Genomic DNA, 24,289 nt, shown 5'->3' with positions numbered 1-24,289 from the left:
CTTTGGGCACTTAAGGTCCTTATAAATTTCCTGCAATAGTCTCTCTTTCTTTTGCTCATTAAATAGCACCTTGCTTCCAGTGAATCTGGTATTGCAAGTGCTGCGATTTTACAGGCATTTTCAACACATCAGATCTATCTTCTGCCAGATTAAAAAAATAATAATAAAAAAAAATTAGCACTTTGGCCTTCATTTGATCTACTAGTTTTCTAAAATGTATTTCTTATGGGAAAAAAACCAACAAAGAAGACCTAGTTTTATACTTAAGACTATGATTAATAATGACAAGTAAAGAGGCTGGAAATTTTAGAATCATAGAATCATTAAGGTTGGAAAAGACCTCTAAGATCATCAAGTCCAACTGTCAACCCAATACCACCATGCCCCCTAAACCATGTCCCAAAGGGTTTAATCTTTGGCAGCAGATTAAGCTTTAATTGTGAAAGGTTTTATTGTGTAGATACATCTTTAAGTCATAACTTTGAGATATATTTACCCAGTAATATCCTCCACAACTACCCAAACCTATGCAGACCTTAAAAATTAAGCTTTTCAGAGGTAGACAGTTTAATATGACAGGATGGTGGCTAGCGTGAACCTTAACAAATGTCTTTTCCTAATCCTCAACAGGATTGGGTTGTTACTGGCCAGCAACACATCCAAAATTGCTAGATATGGTAAAGTGGATACATTGCCTCGTGTATTACTTGGGTAAAACTAGCCATTAGCATCTCAGAGAACAGATAATGTTCTCTTTCATTGGTTGGCCAGAGGAAACAGTAACAGAAGATAAATTTTGCCATCATATTCCTTGGAGGATTAATCTATTTGTATATGAATCTACCTGCTTCTATCTTCTATTAATCTAGCTGCTGATCTATATACCCACTTTCCTTATTCATGCTTACCATTTTTCTGCATTGCTACAGTCCTTTATGAAGAGGAGGGGGATTGAATGTATGCTTTAAATATTGCTTCAGCTTCCTCTGTCAGAGCCCCTACTAGCAGACAAGAAATAACTTGTAAAGAAGTATTTATCCAGCAGGACACACAGTGATTGACTTTTCTTATTAAGTCACCATGATTGCTTAACTTACTATATACTTACTATACTTCTTCCCTGAGTAAAAAAAACTGAGAGATTGAAGAGGATAATGTATTTTGCATAAAAAAGCCTTTCAGATGAGTTCCTTGAGTATTTACAAAGGAGGGAAGAAAGTTTTTGTTGCTGAGCTGTTTCAGAAGAGCAGATTGGAGGCCTACAGCGCAGTAGCAAACTGCTGCACCTGTAACTGTTAGACAATTATGAACATCTGGTGATGATTAGCACAGCAACAACCAATCTACCCAACGTATTTCACTCTGATAAAGAAAAGCGCAAGATGCAGAAAAGCGTCACAGACTACAGCCTTCAGCCTTCACTTTTCACAGTGAACCTTAGGGGGGCAACCTTTTAACAAAGGGGTCTCAAAATAGAAATAGCATGCTGTATATTTATGTTTGCTCTCCTGCTCTTAATTAGGGCAAGCTAAGAGCAAAGGTAAAAAAGAAGCTGACACCACTATCAAATTGTGCAAGTAAAGTGCAAAAATATCATTTTACAATGGAGATCAAAGATGGAAATTACCTTTCACATGTTATACTTTTACAATCCTAACAAAAATTGGTGACTGTACTCTGTGTGTGTATTTTTCTGTGTCTGGCTTCATATCAGTGTATCAAGCCACTTTAAATAACCTATAAAGCAACACAAAGAATAACAACTGATGTCATATAACTTTTGGATCGGGGATCATCCAATTTACTTCAGGAGATGGAAAGTTAAGTTTCAAGTCTGAGTTAAGGTTCAAGTCTCAGTTTCAGGCTCATCTCCAGAAAGCTGTTCAGTTCAAGCCAAGATGGATACCTCTGATATACCAGATGAACCACTTTTAGGCGATGAACTGGTAATCAAGACTGAGTACAGTGATTTCCCTGTCTTTATCTTAACCTACAAGCTTTTCCAATCTTTTTGTCCCCCTGTCCTCTTGAAGGGGAGTGAGAGAGTGGCTGGGTGGGGGTCTGGCAGCCCACCAAGCTCAACCCACAGGCAGGGAGATACTGCGGTTCCTGTGGTTGCAACAAAGTCTCTCTATTTATTAGTTCAAATAATGATGTCCATTTAGGATAGAGTTAGGATAATAACAATCACAGATCTTGCACGACGTAACCCATACATTCTGGAGTCCCTTCTGAATTAAAACCTACAGTGCTTATATTATTTCTGGTTCTCCAGCTAGGTGATTTGGTGGCTCAGATCTTTGTACATTAACTTATAGCCTCAATGTCTGCAGTAAAGACATGTTTTTTAGAGTGTCTGTAGAACTATTTCTCAGGTAAATCCATTATACTTGTAAACCTAAGATGACAGCTCATTTGAATAAAGGGTATTTGCGACGATAAAGGTCACAAAAACAAGATAATGCTATCATGGACAGGGGAGAGAGGAGGAGGAAGATAAGCCAAGTTCATCAGAGAAACATAAGCAAAGTTAATCAGAGAATCATAATTTATCAGAAGGTGACTTTGTAGCATTTTCAGATCAAATGACAGTGCTGAGTCTAAATGGACTCAGAAACGATTTAATCACAGATACATGCAATTTTACAACTTCCCTGTTCTGTGGTAGAGATGACACAGCCAGGGGAGAATTCAGGTGTGTAAGCACAGTGTGGCCATGCTCTGTGTAGCCCTAGTAGCAGTAGTAGTAAAAGCAGGGTTGTGCAGTCTCCTGAGAATCCTCCCCAAATGACTTTGGATGTAGTCAGTTATAGAATTGGATAGAAAATAGCCAATCCTTATTCAGCTCATTCAAATCCACTTGACATCTAAAACAGACTGTCACCATCGCCGATGCTCACAATTTACTCCTCTCCTTTGCAACTTTCACAGTGATTGACAAGTTCTTTACACTCAGGGATCTCCTCTGTTCTTTTAACAAACCTAATTCCCCTTCCTGTAGGGTTAGCTAAAGTTCACATGCTAACATTCCTGTCAAATTGGCCTAATTTATGCTAACTGCTGAAGTTTGTTAATCCCTAATTCCTAATACAAATAAAATTCATAAGTGATAGGCTCTGGGCCAGGCTTGAACTCAGTTCTAAAAAGAGTGATGATTTGACCGTTTTCTTAGTAGTCTTCTGGCCTTTGCCCCCAGCAGAGATTGGACAGATGGGTTTGACAGCTTTTTGTATTAGTACAAAATAAATAACATAAAAGAATTTATGAAGTCTCCATTTTGCAGCATGAACAAAGCTCTTGGCCAGACTTATGTGAATAATTCATTCTTCATTTCATGTCCAAACTCCAGTATTTTATTTCTAATGACTCAAAACCTCTGAATTTTCTGCTTCTAAATTGAGAATAAGGCTCAAATAATACATGAGGAAGTCTGGGTAAGTTTTCCCAACACAACATCTTTATCTTTGGGAAGATTCTTGAATCACTTTGGTTTCCTGTTCTAGAAAATTAAACAAACAAATTAGCAGTGGAAGTGTTTGTATTTAAAGAAAAATCACAAATGAGCTCATGCAAAGCACAAAAGAGACAGACACAAAAATCACATATACAGCCAGTTAAATTATTTGTAACAGGCGATAGTGTCTGAGTAGGTGTTTTAAGTTGGGAGAAGTTGCTAGAACAGTGGTTTTTAAAATACAGCTTAATAGGTTTATGAAAATGCATTGATTTACTGACAGAATGATAGCATAATAGAAAAAATGGTTACATGCAAGACCTTGTAAAGAAATGTGTGAAGTGCTTCTTAGTGAAAGAGTTTCAAGTAGAACTCAGATGAAGCTGTCAGACGCTGGAGGGGCTTTTTGTCCTGAAGACAAAAGCATCACAAGTTCCTCTTACCAGCAGCTCAATTCAGCTACATTCAGACAAGAAATTAGATGTGAGTAAGACCATACACTTATTGTAATCTGAATAAGATATGAAGATAAATAACTATGGAAGAGATCAGACAAAGATATAATTCATTCTGTGCCTGAAATCTGTAGACTTCGAGGGTGATATTTAGAAAGTTTTGATGTCCAGCTTAAAGTGTATTAAACTGTAACTTAAAGGAAGATATATAATAAAAATTTAGATGAAATTTTAAGATAAAAACCAAACACAGAATCACACAACCACAGAATGGCTGAAGTGTGAAGCCACTTCTGGAGATCATCTAGTCCCCTTCCTTGCTTAAGGCTAAAGCGGATTGCTCAGATCCCTGTCTCGTCGGAGATTGAATGTCCCCAAGGATTGAGACCCCACAACCTCTCTGGGCAACCTGTTCCAGTGTCTTACCAAACTCACAGTTAAGAACTGTGTTTTTTTCAGTTTAAACGGAATTTCCTGTATTTCAGTTTGTGCCCATCGCCTCTTGTCCTTTCACTGAATGTCACTGAGAAGAGATCTTCCTTATTCCTTTCAGTTGTGTCGGCACTTTAAAAGAAATCAAATTTATTTTTGCCTGAAGGAACACACAATGCATTGAGCAAAGACAAGCTCTTTCTGCACAGTTATTTTTGTAGCTGTATTTTAATATTCTTAAAATGTTGGAGTCATTAATAGCATTTAGTATTACAGTATCATGTAGAGGTGCCAGCTGAGAATTGTTCTGTAGATAATGTAAGAAAGAGATCTTGTTATTAAGATGTAACAATCTACATAGGCAAGGAGAAACAAAAAGAAAGAAAGAAGAAAATGAAAAAAAATTTTTTTTCATTTGCATGAGAACTGTCAGACCTAGAGACAGATCCTGCTTCTTTTCATTCAAACCAGACTGTAATTTTTTGCTGGAAGCACCACACCATTTGAATTTCACACTATAATTCCGTGCTCCTCACGAATTTGTCAATTTTTGTCTTGTGAGTGAATGTTTGCTTATTAGAATCATTCATTAAAACATCTTGTTTATATACAAACTCTTATATGAAATCAGCTCTCTATATGTTTTTTATTTTAGAATGCATTTATTTAATTTTTAAGCAATATAATTAGTTTGTTTTCAGACTTTATATATCTTTCATATATGTAAACAAGCTAATAAAGCCTTATGGAAGTGTGACTGTTTTATAATTCTTTATGCTCATGAGACATGGTGTTTATTTTAAAATAAATAGCAAAGAGGTTGCTACTTCAGTGATTTCACAGAATCACAGAATCACTAGGTTGGAAAGGACCTTTAAGATCATCAAGTCCAAACATTAATCCAGAACCACCATGTCCCCTAAACCATGTCCTGAAGCGCCACATCCACACGTTTTTTGAACACTTCCAGGGATGGCGACTCCACCACCTCCCTGGGCAGCCTGTTCCAATGCCTGACCACCCTCTCAGTGAAGAAATTTTTCCTAATATCCAATCTAAACCTCCCCTGGCGCAACTTGAGGCCATTTCCTCTTGTCCTATCACTAGTTACTTGGGAGAAGAGACCAACACCCTCATCGCCACAACCCCCTTTCAGGTAGTTGTAGAGAGCGATAAGGTCTCCCCTCAGCCTCCTCTTCTCCAGACTAAACAACCCCAGTTCCCTCAGCCGCTCCTCATAAGACATGTGCTCCAGACCCCTCACCAGCTTCGTTGCCCTTCTCTGGACACGCTCCAGCACCTCAACATCCTTCTTGTAGTGAGGGGCCCAAAACTGAACACAGTATTCAAGGTGCGGCCTCACCAGTGCCGAGTACAGGGGCACAATCACTTCCCTGCTCCTGCTGGCCACACTATTCCTGATACAGGCCAGGACGCTGTTGGCCTTCTTGGCCACCTGGGCACACTGCTGGCTCATATTCAGCCAGCTGTCAACCAGCAAACCCAGGTCCCTTTCCGCCGGGCAGCTCTCCAGCCACTCCTCCCCAAGCCTGTAGCATTGCATGGGGTTGTTGTGGCCAAAGTGCAGGACCCTGCACTTGGCCTTATTAAACCTCATACAGTTGGCCTCTGCCCATCGATCCAGCCTGTCCAGATCCCTCTGCAGAGCCCTCCTACCCTCCAGCAGATCAACACTCCCACTCAGCTTGGTGTCATCTGCAAACTTACTGAGGGAGCACTCGATTCCCTCATCCAGATCATCTATAAAGATATTGAACAAGACTGGTCCCAGAACCGAGCCCTGGGGAACACCACTCGTGACCGGCCGCCAGCCGGATTTAACGCCATTCACCACAACTCTCTGGGCTCGGCCATCCAGCCAGTTCCTCACCCAGCGAAGAGTAAACCCGTCTAAGCCTCGAGCCGCCAGTTTCTCCAGGAGAATGCTGTGGGAGACGCTGTCAAAGGCTTTACTAAAGTCCAGGTAGACAACGTCCACAGCCTTTCCCTCATCCACTAGGCGGGTCACCTGGTCATAGAAGGAGATCAGGTTGGTCAAGCAGGACCTGCCTTTCATGAACCCATGCTGGCTGGGCCTGATCCTTTGGCTGTTCTGCAGATGCCCTGTGAGCACTCTCAAAACCAACCGCTCCATAATCTTCCCTGGAACAGAGGTCAGGCTGACAGGCCTGTAGTTCCCAGGATCCTCCTTCCGGCCTTTCTTGTAGACGGGTGTCACATTGGCAAGCCTCCAGTCTTCTGGGACCTCCCCTGTTAACCAGGACTGCTGATAAACGATGGAGAGTGGCTTGGCAAGCTCCTCCGCCAGCTCTCTCAGTACTCTCGGGTGGATCCCATCAGGCCCCATAGACTTGTGGATGTCCAGGTGGCTTAGCATGTCCTTGACTGCTTCCTCCTGGATTATGAGGAGTACATTGTGCTCTCCATCCCCGTCTTCCAGCTCAGGGGGCTGAATATCCTGTGGATACCTGGAGTGGCTATTAAAGACTGAGGCGAAGAAGGCATTAAGTACCTCAGCCTTGTCCTCGTCCTTGGAGACAATGTTCCCCGCCATATCCAGTAGGGGATGGAGATTCTCCTTGCCTCTCTTCTTGTTGTTAATATATTTGTAAAAACATTTTTTATTATCCTTTACGACTGTGGCCAGACTGAGCTCTAGCTGGGCTTTTGCCTTTCTAATTTTGTCCCTGCTTGACCTAACGAGATCTTTGTACTCTTCATGAGTTGCCTGTCCCTTCTTCCAGAGGTGATAAACTCTCCTCTTTTCCCTGAGTCCCAGCAAAATCTCCCTGTTCAGCCAGGCCGGTCGCCTTCCCCGCCAGCTCTTCTTACAGCACATGGGGACCGCCTGCTCCTGCGCCTTTAAGATTTCCTTCTTGAAGACTGTCCAGCCTTCCTGGACCCCTTTGTCCTTCAGGACTGTCTCCCAAGGGACTCTCTCAACCAGTGACCTGAACAGGCCAAAGTCTGCCCTCCGGAAGTCCATGATAGCAGTTTTGCTGAGTCGTCTCCTTACTTCACTCACAATTGAGAATTCTATCATGTCGTGGTCGCTAAGCCCAAGACGGACTCCGACCACCACATCTCTCACCAGTCCTTCTCTGTTTGTAAACAGCAGGTCCAGCAAGGCACCTCCCCTGGTGGGCTCACTCACCAGCTGTGTCAGGAAGTTCTCCTCCACACACTCCAGGAACCTCCTAGACTGTTTCCTCTCTGCCGTGTTATACTTCCAGCAGATGTCCGGTAGGTTGAAGTCCCCCACAAGAACAAGGGCCAGCGAATGCGAGACCTCCGCCAGTCGCTTATAGAATGTCTCATCCGTCTCTTCATCCTGGTTGGGTGGCCTGTAACAGACTCCCAGCAGGATGTCTGCCTCATTGGCCTTCCCCCTCATCCTTACCCACAAGCACTCTACTTGGTCTTCACAATCTTCAATTTCTATGCAATCAAAACACTCCCTAACATACAGAGCCACCCCACCGCCTCTCCTTCCCATTCTATCCCTTCGGAAGAGCTTATAGCCATCCATTGCAGCACTCCAGTCATGAGAAGCATCCCACCATGTTTCTGTGATGGCAACTACGTCATAGCTGTCCCGCTGCACAATGGCTTCCAGCTCCTCCTGTTTGGTGCCCATGCTGCGTGCATTGGTGTAGATGCACCTGAGCCGGGCTATAGATTTCAACTCTGGCACGTTGAACCTACCCCTAGGTTCAACTCTAGTGAGCCCGGTTTTAGCCCCTCCCCCCTCCAATTCTAGTTTAAAGCCCTCTCAATGAGGCCTGCCAGCTCATGAGCAAGAATCCTTTTTCCCCTCGGCGTCAGTTGCACTCCATCATTTGCGAGGAGACCTGGTGCCGTGTAAACCGCCCCGTGGTCAAAAAACCCAAAATTCTGACGACGGCACCAGCCCCTGAGCCATGTGTTGATCAGGTGTGCTTTCCTGTTCCTTTCAGCGTTCTTCCCCGTCACTGAAGGGATTGACGAAAACACTACCTGTGCTCCCGCTCCATTGACCAGTCGCCCCAGTGCTCTCAAGTCCTTTTTGACTGCCTTCGGGCTTCTTAGCGCAACCTCGTCGTTGCCAACCTGCATGACCAACAGCGGGTAGTAATCAGTGGGCCGAACCAGACCAGGGAGTTTTCTGGTGATGTCTTTCACCCAGGCCCCAGGGAGGCAGCAGGCTTCCCTGTGAGTTGGGTCTGGTCGACATATTGGGCCCTCTGTACCCCTTAGGAGGGAGTCACCTACAACAATCACCCTCCTCTTTTTCTTAACTAAGGACGTCTTGATGCGTGGGGCTGGTTGACACACCCTAGGCACCCCCTCGGATGGACCTTCATCAGGGTCCTCATGTTCCTGTCCCTCATGTTCCAGAGCCCCATACCTGTTGTGTAAGGGCAGCTGGGACGGTGAGGGAGGCCGGGAGGGAATTTGCCGACCTCTCCGAGGAGGGACCTGCTTCCATTTCCCCTAATTTCTTTTTTACGAGAAAGATCATCTGCAGTAACTACACTGTAATCTCACATGTACTTCTTTCTAAAATTAGACATCGGGCTTTTATTTCAAGTACTTAGAGTTAAGTTAATGAAGGCTTACTGTATACTTCTTATAAACACCTTCTAAATTACCATAAGAGAAATGGTCCTCCTTTTACCCATGTGACATTTTTACTCGCGTCTTAAAGACATTAGGTAAAATCCTAGCTCCGGCAATGTCAAGAGACATCATTTTGACTGACCCATTAGGATGCATGGCTGAACTTTCATTGATGGTTCACCCCACTGCATAATAAGAGTGAAAGTCAAAACAATTTTTGCAAGCTCTTGACCATAAAGTTATATCATATTAGCTACAAATGCTGTGAGGTAAGAACTGTAATTCACTGAAATTTCTGGTAATACTAACAAAAACCCAGGGAAATTCAGTTTGTATTTTGGGTTCATAATGAAATTCAAACATGAAAACTTTGATCATCATCTCCTAAAGACAATATCTCTGTGCTATGAGAAACTAGTAAGTATTTTAGAAGAACATTAGCACATCTTTTTACGTTATGCAAATGAGAGGAAAGGCAACTTCATGTTTGAAATTTGTGTGTTCAAATCCCAAGTCTGTAACACTGGAGGTGTCTTGAATTGCATCAGAAAATTCAGTAGAAAAAATATTAAAACAATTTTAATTATTTATTGATAATTACTTTTATGTTTAGACATGCTTCTGATGCTTAAACAGACTTTCCATTTCCACTACTGATATTTTGCTACATCCTTTTGTTTCAGGGTATGCTGCAAAGGTAATAGATTTTACTTTATTTTACAGAATCTGTTGATTCAAAGAAAAGTGATAAGTGGAATATATCAACACATTCATTGACTGCTCAGTGAAAAAAAGGATGTCATAATATTGCTGAATCAAATTTATGATTATTACTGATATCATCACCCATGGAAAGAAGCAACCAGGAAACAGTGGAAAATGAAAATTTTTTCACGATAGGACACACAGAAAAGACTGAGCCAAATTAAATTCTCCAGAAGAATAGCAACAAATGAATCGATGAGGATGAACATTTAATCTTCCAAGAGTACAATTGCTCTGTTTTGTTCTTTTGGCATTAAATAATTGATTATTTTCACACAAATTTTAAATTTTTACTGGTCTCATCCATTGTGTGACAAGAAATATTTTTCCATAATTTTTTCAGAAATGCAATTTCATAATCCTCTTCACCAGGTCCCTAATCTCTTTGCTCCTCAGTTTCCATGATTAATGTAATGCATGACATTTGTTACCTCACTGAAAGATTTTGGGAACAAGTTCACAGGTTTGATGCATTCAGCTTTGATCACTACTACGGGCCCACTTACGTACAGGACAGAAATACAAACTATATCTGCCCAAGGAAGTCTGACCAGGAGCCTTTGGCACTGGTAATACTCTGCAACTGATAGGTCACAAATTACAGAGCACTTACTATAGATAAGTAAATGGGAAACACTTTGTTTTATTCTTGGGTGTTTTGATACATTTATCTTTTGTTCTTTACAGAAACAATTTAAATAGTTTTGAACTCTCTATGACACATAGGTGAGCTTCCTCTTATTGAAAAACACCATGAGCAGAAGTAGTGAAATGAAAAATGTGGAAGGACCCAGAGCTTACTCATATCTCTTTGTCTTGTATCTTGCACCTTCAGCTCTTTGTACAAATTTGCGTTCTCAGTATGCAAAATGCAAGAAGAAGGGAAGGGAAGGGAAGGGAAGGGAAGGGAAGGGAAGGGAAGGGAAGGGAAGGGAAGGGAAGGGAAGGGAAGGGAAGGGAAGGGAAGGGAAGGGAAGGGAAGGGAAGGGAAGGGAAGGGAAGGGAAGGGAAGGGAAGGGGTTCAGAAGAAAGGAAGGACAGGAGGGAGAGAAAGATTCCCTTTTTCCATTCTGGAAAGCATTTGATAGGTATTCCTTATATACTGATATACTTACTAAAGACAATAACCCACTTCAGTTTCATTTAGTAACTGCTTTTCATCTCCCCAGGACTGTTGTAACTGAAATTATCCTCCTCTACCTATAAAACAAGTCAGGATGATGACTATAAAAATCTCTTACTTAAATTTTTGACAAAAGGGTCACATGTACCAGCCTGATTTCCAAGGTAGCCTTTTTCATTGCAATCACTTTAATCTTGGATGTTCTCACAGTACCTTGCTTACAGTGTTTACACAAAGCATATCTTTTTTTTCAAGGTGAGAATGTGACATAAGACGTAAGACTTAAGTAATGCATGAAGCTTCAAAATTTTTAAAATTGTAAATTAAGTAAAATCCTTGCAAGATTTCATATCTCATCTCAGTTTCTTTAAGAAAGATAACAGTTTTGTGCAGGTGAAGCAAATGTCCAGTCTTCTCACTCGTTGCTTGCACTTCTAAGCCTCTCCATTTGTTTCTTTGACAGAAACAATACCACTGAAAAGCTGTGCATTCATGGCCTAATCCTGCTAACGATTTTTATGTGTAACTCTTCTGGAAGTCAATGAAGGCTCCATAGGCACAGTACCAGCCATCTTTGTCAAAGAAGATAAAATAAACATATTTCTTCTCTGTGTCAGAGTAATATGTATCTTGGCTCAGCTGACTCTGCTTGATTAATTTCAGTCTGAAAGGTTTCAAGAACTTACTGCCATATTGGAGCTCTGTTTTAAGGGTACATAAGTCCTAAGTGGATTCTAGCAGCAAAATATTGTCCTATTCTATCCTTCCAAACACCCAGACATCCAAAGGGTATTTTAGATGTGATGAGGAGTATATCCTCTATTTGAGTTCAGAAGGTGCTAGAATCAGAAATTTGTGGGTTGACAAACTCTAGAAAATTCAGTTGTATGTATTATTCTTCATTCAAATCTATAGTCAAGCCTGAAGACAGAAATTCCTACAATCTTCCACAAAACAAATTGCGAAGTGTATTACGTAACCAATGGGATTCAAATAGTGCTTTAACCCCCAGACAACCTGGGCAGACAGTTGCCAGGAAAGGAACTAAGAAAATGCTGACCTTGTAACACAGAATGTGCTATTTGTATCCTGAGCTACATCAAAAGCAGTGTGGCCAGCAGGTCGAGAGAGGTGATTCTGCCCCTCTACTCCGCTCTGGTGAGATCCCACCCAGAGTCCTGCATCCAGCTCTGGAGCCCTCAGCACAGGAAAGACATGGACCTGTTGGAGAGAATCCAGAGGAGGCCACAAAGATGATCTGAGGGATGGAACACATTTCCTCTGAAGACAGGCTGAGAGAGTTGGGGTTGTTCAGCCTGGAGAAGAGGAGGCTCCAGAGGGACCTTATTGCAGCCTTTCAGTACTTAAAAGAGGCTTATAAGAAACATAGAATCATAAATGTTTGGGTTGGAAGGGACCTTTCAAGGTCATCTAGTCCAACCTTCATGCAATGAGCAGGGACATCTTCAACTAGATCAGTTTGCTCAGAGCCCCCTCCAATGTCACCTTGAACGTTGCCAGGGATGGGGCGTTTACCACCTCTCTGGGCAACATGGTCCAATGTTTTGCCACCATCATTGTGAAAAATTTCTTCCTTATACCTAGTCTAAATCTGCCCTCTTTCAGTTTAAAGCCATTACCCCTTGTCTTATCACAACATGCTCTGCTAAAATGTCTGTCCTCATCTTTCTTATAAGCCCCCTTTAAGAACTGGAAGCCTTTTCATCCATGAGTACCCCCAAGTCCCTCTCAGCAGGGCTGCCCTCAATCGCTTCATCCACCAGCCTGTACATATACTGGGGGTTGCCCTGATTCAGGTGCAGGACCCTGCACTCAGCCTTGTTGAACCTCATGAGGTTCACATGGGCCTATTCCTTGAGCTTGTCCAGGTCCCTCTGGATGGTGTCCTGTCCCTCAGGCGTGTCAACCACACGACTCAGCTTGGTGTCATTTGCAAAGTTGCTGATGGTGCACTCGATCCCACTGTCCATGTCACTGATAAAGATATTAAAGAGTACTGGTCCCAATATGGTCCCCTGAGGGACACCACTCGTCACCAATCTCCATCTGTACATTGAGCTGTTGACCACTACCCTCTGGATGTGACCATCCAAACAATTCTTCATCCGCCCAACAGTCCACCCATGAAATCCATCTCTCTCCAATTGAGAAGGATGTTGTGGGGGACCGTACCAAAGGCCTTACAGATGTCCAGATAGATTTCAATAGCTCTTCCCTTGCCCACTGATGTGGTCACTCCATCACAGAAGGGCACTAGGTTGGTCAGGTGGGACTTCCCCTTGGTGAAGCCATGGTGGCTGTCTCGAATCACCTCCCTGTCCTCCATATGCCTTAGCAGAGCTTCTATCTTCTTGAACATTGGGAACAGGCTTTTTAACAGGACCTGTTCCAATAGGGCAAGGGTTAATGGTTTTAAACTAAAAGAGGGTAGATTTTGACTAGACCTAAGGAAGAAAATTTTGGTAATGAGCACGGTCAGCACCACCCAGAGAGGTGGTAGATGCCCCATCCCTGGGAACGTTCAAGGTCGGGTTGGATGGGGCTCTGAGCAACCTGATCTAGTTGAAGCTGTTCCTGCTCGTTACAGGGGGTTAGATTAGATGACCTTTAAAGGTCCCTTCCAACACAAACTATTCTATGATTCTGTGATTTGTATTTAACCAAACATGGTGATAACATAAATTAGACTGACAAAATTTGGAAATTGATTGACAAAATTTTGTAAATCAGATTGACAAAAATGGAAAGTGAAAGGAAATGTGAAGTGAGAGTCAGGCATCTATGACACCTGTGTCGTGGTTTAGCCCCAGCCGGCAACTAAGCACCACGCAGCTGCTTGCTCACTCCCTCTTCTCCCAGTGGGATGAGGGGGAGAATTGGAACAAAACTCATGGATTGAGATAAAACCAGTTTAATAGGACAGCAAGAGAGAATGAAACAACAATGGTAACAACAATAATAATACCAACAAAGGAATGTACAAGAACAAGTGATGCCCAATACAGCGATTGCTCACCACCTGGTGATCGACAGCCCATCCCCGAGCAGCGATTTCCACCCCCTGGCCAAGTCCCGTTTATGTACTGGGCATGACGTTGTATGGTATGGAATATGCCTTTGGCCAGCCTGGGTCAGCTGTCCCGGCTGTGTCCCCTCCCAGCTCCCCGTGCACCCCCAGCCTGCTCGCTGGCAGCCCAGCACAAGAAGCTGGACTGTCCTTGACTGCTCAGCAACAACCCAAAACATCAGCACGTTATCAACAGTTTCTCATCCCAAATCCAAAACAGAGCCTCACACTGGCTTCTGTGAAGAAAACCAACTCTATCCTGGCTGAAACCAGGACACCTGCAAAAAACCATCTTGATGCAAGAAACTGTCTCTGCATAGCACCTTTAAGTCTGTGAAAAGTGCCTTATGGGTGTAGAAGGCAAAGAAGAAAACGAAAGAAAGAAAATCCTGAATCAAGAGCATCTGGAATGAACATAGGACCTGAGCAGCAGAGGGACCTGGGAAATCACACAATTTTCCAAATTCCCCTAAAGTGACAATTAAGATTTCATTAATCTTGTTTAAATGAAACTCTGCTTTTTTGTGATAGTGGTTCAGCACCGTTTCTATAGCTTTCAATAATGAAGTCACATATTGGATCTAAACGCACTTGTGCTTTGAGGCCTCATGGCAAGACAAAATACTTAGGTGTCTTCCCTGTGGACATTCCCCTGCCCAGCCACATTAAGAGCCAGCTGCTGAGCAGACTGATGTATTCCTTCAATCAGCTGGTTTGATTGGTATGTGGTAGCAGCCTTTGGGGCATAACAAACCCAGAAACACGATGTGGAAAAGTAATCATTTTCTATTTAGTCTAATAAGCCTTTCTTCCTCATGAGGTTTCTTTCAGTTTAAAATCTTTCTGGGATGATGATGCTTGCCATGCACATCTGCACTACTGTGTGCACTCAGGAGAGTGTTTCCTTTGCAAATGGTGTATATTGTAGTAGCCAGTGGTTTAGGAGTAGCAGGCTTTGCACAGCTGCTCCCACATTGCTCCTGGACGGGCATAACTTTGCCTCCGAGATGTCCATGGTATAATAGCAACATTAGTAAATTCAGGATGTGCAAAACAGTTAGTAGAGATCTGTAAGTGTTTATTCTCTCCCAAAGCAACAGATAAATGGTGAGTAGATAATATCTTTTCCCACCACAATCACGGTTTAGATTTAACCTGTGAACAGCATAGCAATGACTCTAGGCTGTGTCATTCAGGATGCGTAGACACAAAGATCCTCCAAGGTGCGGTTAGTTAACACAATTATAGTAGAAAGTAAGGGAAAGATTTTGAATGTCATATTTATTTGTTAAATACTAGAAACTTCATATACATAGCAGATGAATCGTAAGGGCCACAATAGGACTTCCTGCATTTTTCTTCAGTGCTTGGTGCTGTACAGTTAGGGTTCTGGAGGAAGTAAACCTTCTGTCGAATTTACTGTGATCATATAACCATAAAAAAATGTAGTTTTGAAAGGATCTCTGTAAATTTTTAGTTCAATCCTTGCTCAAACTAAAATCAGCTCTGAGCTGAGATCAAGTTGCTACAGGGCCTTAAACAAATTATGAGTTGAGAATCACAAGGTATATTCAAAATATTCTCCACAGCCTCTCTGGGAAACCTGTTCTTATGCTTAAACATCCTTATCTGAGCACAGTCTGGCTTCAACTCCTCTATAAGACCTCATTGGCTAGTCAAAAACTGCCATTAGATGGCCCCTGAGACTTCTCTTCTCCAGCCTAAACATGCCTAAACATATAATTTTTGCTAAATCCACTTTGGCAATTACCAGGCACCTTGTTCTTCATGTGTCTGGATATGATTTCTAGGAGAATTTGTTCCATATTCTTTCCAGGGACTGAGACTAAGCTGACCAGCCTTTAGTTCACCACAGTCTCCTTCTTAAAAGTAAGTGACATTTTTTTCCAGTCAACAGGAACCTCCTCTGATTACTGCAGCCTTCTAAAGATAGCATATAGTGGTCTTGCATGGACATTATCCAGGTCCCAAAGTACACTTGACTGCAATTCCATGTCATCTCTTCCCAAGGCTCTCTGCAAGTCCAGTTTATTTGAATCATCTCTTACTCACTTTTCTCCTTCCATGGGTAGCTCTTCACTCCGTTCAGTTTCTCCAGAAGGCTCAGGGATCCTGGAGGTTATCAGAAAAACTAAGGCAAAGAAGATGTAAGAGGTATCTTTACTAGGTGTGCTTCAGGACTCAGCAGCAGAGGGAGGGAGGGAAGAGTTGTCCTGCCCTTGTTCAACAGACGTGAAGATGCTGTGGTTGCAGATGCAGACAGTATCAAGACAGGGCACATATTGCTAATGAGCACATGTACTGTGTGAAATGTAGATAGAGAATAGTGCCTTTACTGACACCCATCTAACCACAATCAACATTTCCAGAAACATCAGCAGGGATGGCTCAGTCCTGCTCCTCCCCTTTGTCTGATCAGGATTGAAGGTTGGAATATGCTTGCATGATGTAAGTCTCTCCAGCAGCTGGTCTTGGATACCTACTGTGCCCATTATCCTGCTCAGAACCTGGTCTCCAGCTGCTGGCCTCTAGACATGTCCTGCTGCTTGTTGGCTAGTCCTATTTGAATTTTGCATAGATTTCACACAAACACATTCGAAGTAGAAAATTCATGCACGTGGAAGACAGTTACAATTAAAATTTGATGAGAATACGGGGTAGAGCAACATGATAAGGCACAAGGCTCAGCCAGACAAGTGTACTGACAGGTAACCTGCTTACACACAGCCACTTTTCTCTTTTTGCCTTCTGTTTTCACATGCTTGCCCCTCCCTGATCCTCCTTAAATCCTCCTTTTTCCCATCTTTGGTCCTTTTCTTAAACTGTCTGCAGTAGGTTTCACATCTTTCCACAACTCTTTAAAACTTTCAGTAATAAGTTTTGCATAGTCCTGAAATTGCGCCTATATTCCATAGAAACTCCTATAATCTTCTAGGGAACAACAACTTTAGTTCGCGTAGCTTTTGTGGGAAAGTTTCCTTTGCTGATTGATCCCAATGAGTTCCATGCTAGGAACAATAATGTAATCTTTGTCCTTCGATAATCTCGGAAGCAGCCCATTCAGATCACTCGAGTTTCCACTGATTAGGTTTTCCCTGATTAAGTAACAGAGGTTTCTCTGCTTACTATTGCTCCTGCCATCCTCCTCAGCTCTGTGTTGAATTGGCTCAGCCTGTGCCCAGACAGCTAAGCAGGAAGCATTTATTATCTCAGGTATCCATTACCGTTAGGTCCCCACCTCTATTCTTCGGCAGATCTAGATTCTTAGCCTTCCTTTTGCTCCTGATATTCCTGTAGAAGCTGTTCTTGTCCTTCGCATCTGTCACTATTTCAACTGCAGCTGAGCTGGTTTTGCTAACTTTAAGCCTGGATGCTTGGGCAATGTCTCTGTGCTTCTCCAGGATAGCTTTTGCATTTGCACTAAATCAGGAGCTCCCTGCTCAGCCAGTCTGGCTTTCAACCATGCCAGTTCAACTTACCGCACACCGGAAAGAAGAGACCTTGTGTTTTGAGGAAGCTGTCCTTAAAGATCAATGAGCTTTTTGTCCTTCAGAGCAGTTTCCCAGTGCATACAGTTTCCTGAACAAGTCTTCTTTACTGAAGTCCTGGGTCATTATTCTGCTACAGTGCTGCTTCATTTATGTTAGGATCTTAAACAAGTAGACAAGCCTACTATTGATCATTGACCACTTCTTCCTTATTCATGAGTACCGGATCCAGCAGGGTGGCACCCTTGGGCTGTGCCTCCAGCACCTGCAGCTAAAAATTCTCTGTGCTCTCCAGAAATCTCCTGGATTATTTATGCCCTGACACCATGCTCTTCTAGCAGGTCCTAATTTACCCATCTAGCACTTTCAATGAAGTAGGGCCATTGTTGAAAATGAAAGAAAAACGGAGTTTTACTTTTAAGTGTAAACATAGTATAATGTTCCTAAAGAGAATAAACATAATGACACTCTCTCTATTCCACTTTAATTTAAAGAAAATATTGTCAATAACCTTATTTTTTATGTTATTTTGGTTATAGACCTAGCAAGTCCCTTCTCTATCAGCTGCTACATGAGCTTCTGTCTCAGCAGTCTACTTTTAAAATACAGATGGTTCCTCTTTTATATTGTTTTGGTTTCAAAAGCAACCTAGCTAAAGAGTAACATTTAAAAGAGAAGGAAAAGCAGTCCCAAAGGGCTAACGTGAGTAATGTACCAATTATTTTCTGTGCTACAATTATATTTTATTGCCCTGAGAGAATGCAACAAAATATTGCTGCATTTAAAAAAAAAGTAAAAAACAGAAGAAGCATTTTTGTACAAGAGAAGTATCACTGCAGATATTAACCATTCCTTTCCACTAGGAAGTGAATTACAGAACACTCACATTTCTACTTAACATTCTGTAGTTTCAAGACAAGTTCATCCAAATAATTATATTTACAAACATAAACATGGCCAAAAGTCTTCACCCAGAAGTTTCCTGAAGTCTGTGGAAACTCCTGCATCTAAAAGGCCAATACCCTACTACCACAGGCAATTGCATCATACAATTATTTTCTAAAGCTTATCTAATGATACATTAAATAAAAATATTCTCTTTCTTTATGCTAAATCTTTTGGAAAGCTCCAGAGTCAAGATCTTCTGAAAGTTAGAAACCATTCCTCTCAGTTCCAATTTAAACATATTTAGAAATTTTGTTCTGGTGCAAGAGATATTATTTTTCTATTTTTCTCTGTCATGTTTACCTTCCTTTCTGTATTTGTAGAGAACATCGATGTTTTGTCTCTACCGGTGATATTAGATGACTTTGTATTCAACAATGTTTCTTTCAGCACAACCACTCTGAGCTCTACTACTGCTTTGTGTATCAGTTATTGTCTGCACTCCATCTTTCATAGCTTGATTATTATTTGCCTCTATGGCACTCTAACAAATAATTTTCATTCTTTGTTCAGAAAATCATGAGCTTTCTAAGTACAAGAGGTGCTCATCTGATATGATCCGCCTTTTATTAAAAGAATCTTCCATTTTAGCCCCTGATGTGGTCCAACCAATTGCCTTACAGTTGACCTAATAACATGTTCTTATATATAGATATCTCTATCTATATATAAATATATAGATAGGCAGTTTCTTTGGGTAAGGAATTGAAATTGCCACCACTGTGTCAGAGGATTTATAAATACTCATCTATTTTTCTCTGAGAGATCACAGAATCATTAAGGTTGGAAAAGACCTTTAAGATCAAGTCCAACCATCAGCCCAACATCACCATGCCCACTAACCATATCCTGAAGTGCCATGTCTACATGTTTTTTGAACATTTCCAGTGATGGTGACTCCACCAGCTCCCTGGACAGCCTGTTCACCTCTACAGTTAACACCTGTGAGTTGTTACCTGTATCCCAAGGGTGCCACGTCTCAGTGTTCTGGGCCTTTACACTGAAGGTGTTTCTAAAAATCAGTAACGTCTTTCAGATCCTTCTCACCTTAACCCTGTATTTCCCTATCAGTACAAAGCAGTCTTCTCTACTGGCATAAGGACATGCCACTCCACATAAATACAAATGAAAACCTGTCAGTGGGTTTCTTTCACCAATTGTTAGACATCTATAGTGTAGAAAACTACATATGAGCTAGACATCCTAGAAATGATGGCTAGTTAGTGAAGTCCTGGCAACAACTTAGGTCACAGTGAAATGAATCTAATTAATTTTGTTATATAAACACCTGTTTCTTCCCTTTGATTATAAAGGGAATCTAGCTCATTTCAGTTATCTACACTGTAGATGAATCTTACTCTGTTCTAGAAGGTGAGAAATATCACTCTGAATTGCTTACTGGCCTTCTCTTGTCAGCAGTCATGTTCCTCAGTGCTAGACAGAGTCTTGGATATGAGCTAGAACAACAGGACATAATTAGGCCTACGTTGTTCAGTCTGTAATCCAGGAAGTCTTAAACTTATTATGCACGAGCTACATGTTCCTTGAAGTAACAAGGGACAAAGGAATTTGAAGAGATAATCCAATCCCTCCTTTTCTCTGAATAAGGTCAGGGAAAGGAGAAGAAAAGAAGAAGAAAAAAAAAAAGTGTAAGGACTTTGATCATTACTTGCCTTTGTTTGAACCATGGGGAGCTGTAGTATCATCAAAGTTGGATATAACCACGCAAGCAAAGCTTGGTTGTGACCCCACAAGTGATTTGATCTTGCTTGATATTGAGCAGCATATTTTCAGCCCAGAAGTGTACTTAAACATTTGATTAACTTTAAGCAAGCAAATTGTTCAATGGATTTAAGCTGTCCTTTCAAAATGTTGCTTACATGGATTATTGGTGTGTTTCATGGTAATACTTCAAAGAGTAAGCTGGAAAGAGAGAAGTGGAGAACAGGGGATCTGCTTAAGCAATTCCAGAAATATCAAGCTGTACCACGAATACCAATTCGAGTACCACGAATTGGTAAAGCAACTGGAAAAATATACACTGGAAGAAATTAAGACCTGTTATTTGAAGGAACCTGCTTTGTCCTTTCAACATCTTTCCGTTGAAAACTGCCCTGTTAACAAAACTGTGATAAACGTATCCAGAAACGCAAATGAAATCTTGTCTAGGATTCTAAGGAACAGTTTGTAGGAAATACTGGATAGTTAGTTAATTAAATTAGTTCTGTTAGTATCTCTGACTAATTGCCTCAAATCAATTAGTCCGATAGCAAAAATCACTGGGAATTTTCTCATTCATATCTTTTCAGAATTGGAACTAGGAAGAGAAGCACTCATGTTCTGAATAAAACATACTTTGGAATTTGAGAAAAAAGTGTTTTAAAATCCATGTAAGTTTGTCAGAAATACAATCTAGATTGGTCAGTTTTATTTTTCTACTCTCATTAGAGAATTACTTTAATTCTGATGGAGAAACGGAGAGAAACGTGATTAGAAGTTCTTTATGCTAGCAGTGAGATGACAGAATACAGCAGTCATTCAAAATATTATTACACCTCTTTGTTTTGACTAATGTGATAATGCAGGTAAAACGAGTTGAGTTAATTGCTATGAACAAAAACTCTGAAAATTCCATTTAGGTTTCACTGAATTTTCCATATTAAACATAAATCAAGACATTGTAGATATATCCATCCTCAGGAAAAAAAAAAAATCAGCTTACAGCTAAAAGTGGTGTGAAAACTCATGCTGTTTTTTATAGAGCAGTAACATCTACCTTTGGGGACCACAGTAGGAAAAGAACTCTCTACCCCAGGCTAAACAGCATAAGCTAGTTCACTTCCATGCTGTTCAGAGTTAGTCCTCTCTGGGGCTGACTTGTGAGCCTACACCACTTAGCATTTAGTCTTAGTCTCCCCTGGGAACCCTGTAATGTTCCTGGGACACAATCTCTGTGTGTGCATTTATTTTTCCAAATGAAGAGACATCTATGCTGCAGCTTAGGAAAACGTTTCTTTAGAGAGTAATTAAGGTTGCTTATTGTTTAGCCTCAGAAGACACACTGGTAGTTCAGTGGTGGCATTGCCCTTTGTATAAGTCCACAAAGCCTGTTACGTTAGTGTTGCAGGATGCATAAAGCAGGAGAAGTCAACCTACACTTGTCTGAAGTGCAGCCTGTAGTGAAGTATCCTACCACCAGTGATACAGCTTTCTCTTTGAGACAACCACTTTGCTTCAGGATCTAACCAGGGAGATAACTAGTGTGCATGAAGTGTGGATATGAGGGCAAGTTGACCACACAGTGAAATGCGGAGCAAGCCAAGTTGATGGTGTGAACATGTCTCTTTTGAAACCTAGTAAGGTCTTATGCAGGTTTATGAAGTGATCAGGGAGTCAAGACAGGATCAACCTAAAGTACAATGCCATTGAAAAATACCACGTAGGATTAGGACATCCTTCAGACTGGCAGAAAAAGTTCCACCAGAAGCTACTTCAGGCCCTGGTGCAAGTGACCAGGGATGAGATATTGTAATATTCTGCCCTTATGTTAAGGATTAGTTTTAGTGGAAGAAAGTGTGGTGTTAGCAGATACCATGGAAATGCTGATATAGTTCCAACAGGGTAACCTGGAGGAAGATGAAGAGGAATCAGGCATGCCTAACAGGAATGAGTCTAGGGTACAATGAATTTACACCTGATTGCAACAGTGTTTTAGAACTCAGCCAGAAAGAGACAGCAGTGATGCGCCAAAGTAATAGAAGGCTGTTCTCCTTGAATAGCTGTAGGAGAACCTTGAACTTCTGAGGCAGGAGAGACAAGTGAGATGAAGCAGCAGCTGCAGACTGGCTCAAGGACTGAGTGGCACAGTGAACTAGGAACTAAATAATGGTTGTCAAGAATAAGGGCCTGCACAGTGATCTAACTGCATACTACACCTGACTTGATTCAGTTTGCTATTACACTGATATATAAACATAAAGGACTGAAAACAATGACACCTATACAAGTATTTTGGCCATGGCAGTCTGTGGGAATGTTAATTTAAAAAAAAGAAACAACCCAACTGTGGCTTTTTTTAACACTAAAGTTAGTAAAGACAGTATTTGTAAATTTGATTTTTAAATCCAAGGAGAAAGAAAAGTGCTAATCCAGGGAGAAATGAAAGATAGTTCACAGGCTTTGCCATGAAAGATCATTTGCCCTGCTATTTGGGACTGGATCAATAAAGCATTAGATCGGTTCCCTTTTCTCATCTACGCAAAAAATACAGTGATTTGAAAGACCAGTTTGCATGCAAATAGGAATATAGATCTACTTCTTGTACAGAATTAGGGCAACAACAGCCCCAGGCTCCTCAAGTTGACCAAAGCTGGTTAGGAAGCAGATGATTAATTGTGGCAGGTTTTGTGTACTTGTCTCTTCACATAAGGATGAGAGTATAGGTCAACTTTCTGCCACTTTCTGATATTTATGCTACATTCCAGCAGGAATTCACATCATTCCAAAACTCCCTTCCTTACCAATGAGACAAGAAAAGAGAAATGACCCCTACCTGTATTAACCTATTCCAAATGTCAGGAGAGACAGATCAGTAACTGTGGTTGTAACGGTGTCAGTCTGTGCCTGCCTGCAGTCCTGTGCTTTGAGATAGGAGCTACTACAGAAGAAAGGAACTACACTTTAGGCTGTGTTCAGAAAAGCTGGAACAAGGCTTTTTTTGGCCTGAAGGTGAAGGTGGCTTCAACTAACTTCATTTTAAATTACACATCTACAGCTAAGCTAATCATCCTAGTTTCTCATTCTAGCCAGTAGAGAAATGAAGTTTTTCAGTAAGTGATTTTTCTGCCCTATTCTTAACCATCTACTTTAGTCTAAGCTGTATTTCACCAAGAAGAAACTGTTTCTCTCCACTGACTATAAAAGGAGCTGAGATAATTAGTTTGGCTATGCACATTGTGTAAGATGAACCAAAGCCTAAGTCCCCAATTAATTTTTCTGCAGTAACAGCTAAAAATAAGTAGTTAACATCCAGCCACAAACACACCCTAAATCCAGGCTGCGGAATTCCATTTAGAGAGCTCTGGCAATGAAAATTATGAAGCTGGCTCTAGAAACAGAGCAGATTTGTCACAGTTGGCAATGGAAATGGGTGTCTGAAAGAGGCAGCCTGCATCCTAAGGTATGTCCTAGTGGACAGGTCAATGCCAAGGGAAGGGTATCAGATTGGGTGCTTACACAAGTGTACTTCGACAGCAGTTGGAGTCATTAGTTAATGAAGACCCTATACAAACTGTCGTTCACAGTGTAGTAGTGTTTTTGGTAATATCCCTCCTGTAACAGGATCGGTAAAAGGCATTAAAAATTGTTGCATTTAGAACTCATAAGGAAATCATCCAGAAACATTTTGATCTGCAGTCTTATTTCAAAGATGTCAGCCTTCCACCAGGTCTCAGCGTCACATAAATCTCCTACTCCAGTGCCAGTCTGTGACACGCTGACTAATTGGTTTGGACTGCTTTTAAAAAGTCTGTCACGTTCTTACTCTTGGAAATGTACGTAGCTCATGTTTTTGCCTTTATAACAACTGTGTACTCCAAACCTGAAATCATTAGGACTCGCTTGGTGTATTTTGCTCTAGTGGAGCCATTTTGGTTTCTCCTTGTCCCCTGCCTTCAGGTGTAATTGTTATTGTTTCAGTCTCGCTGGGATGTACAGACCGGTCAGGTAAAGTTAGCACCTTGACCTCACTGTTAAGAAGGAACCAGTTGCAAAAGATATGAGGGATTCAAATACGGGCACTGAATTTTGCTGATGTGTGGGACACCTTTAAATATTTTTTACTTCTTCCATTAAAGTTACAAAAAAGAGAAAGGAGAATGTGTGTGTCAGGAGGGAGAA

The sequence above is a fragment of the Phaethon aethereus genome (genome assembly GCF_964289735.1).
Source record: "Phaethon aethereus genome assembly, chromosome: 2".
NCBI lineage: Eukaryota > Metazoa > Chordata > Aves > Phaethontiformes > Phaethontidae > Phaethon > Phaethon aethereus.
The sequence above is the reverse complement of the archived record's forward strand: the minus strand, read 5'-3'. Positions refer to the sequence as shown.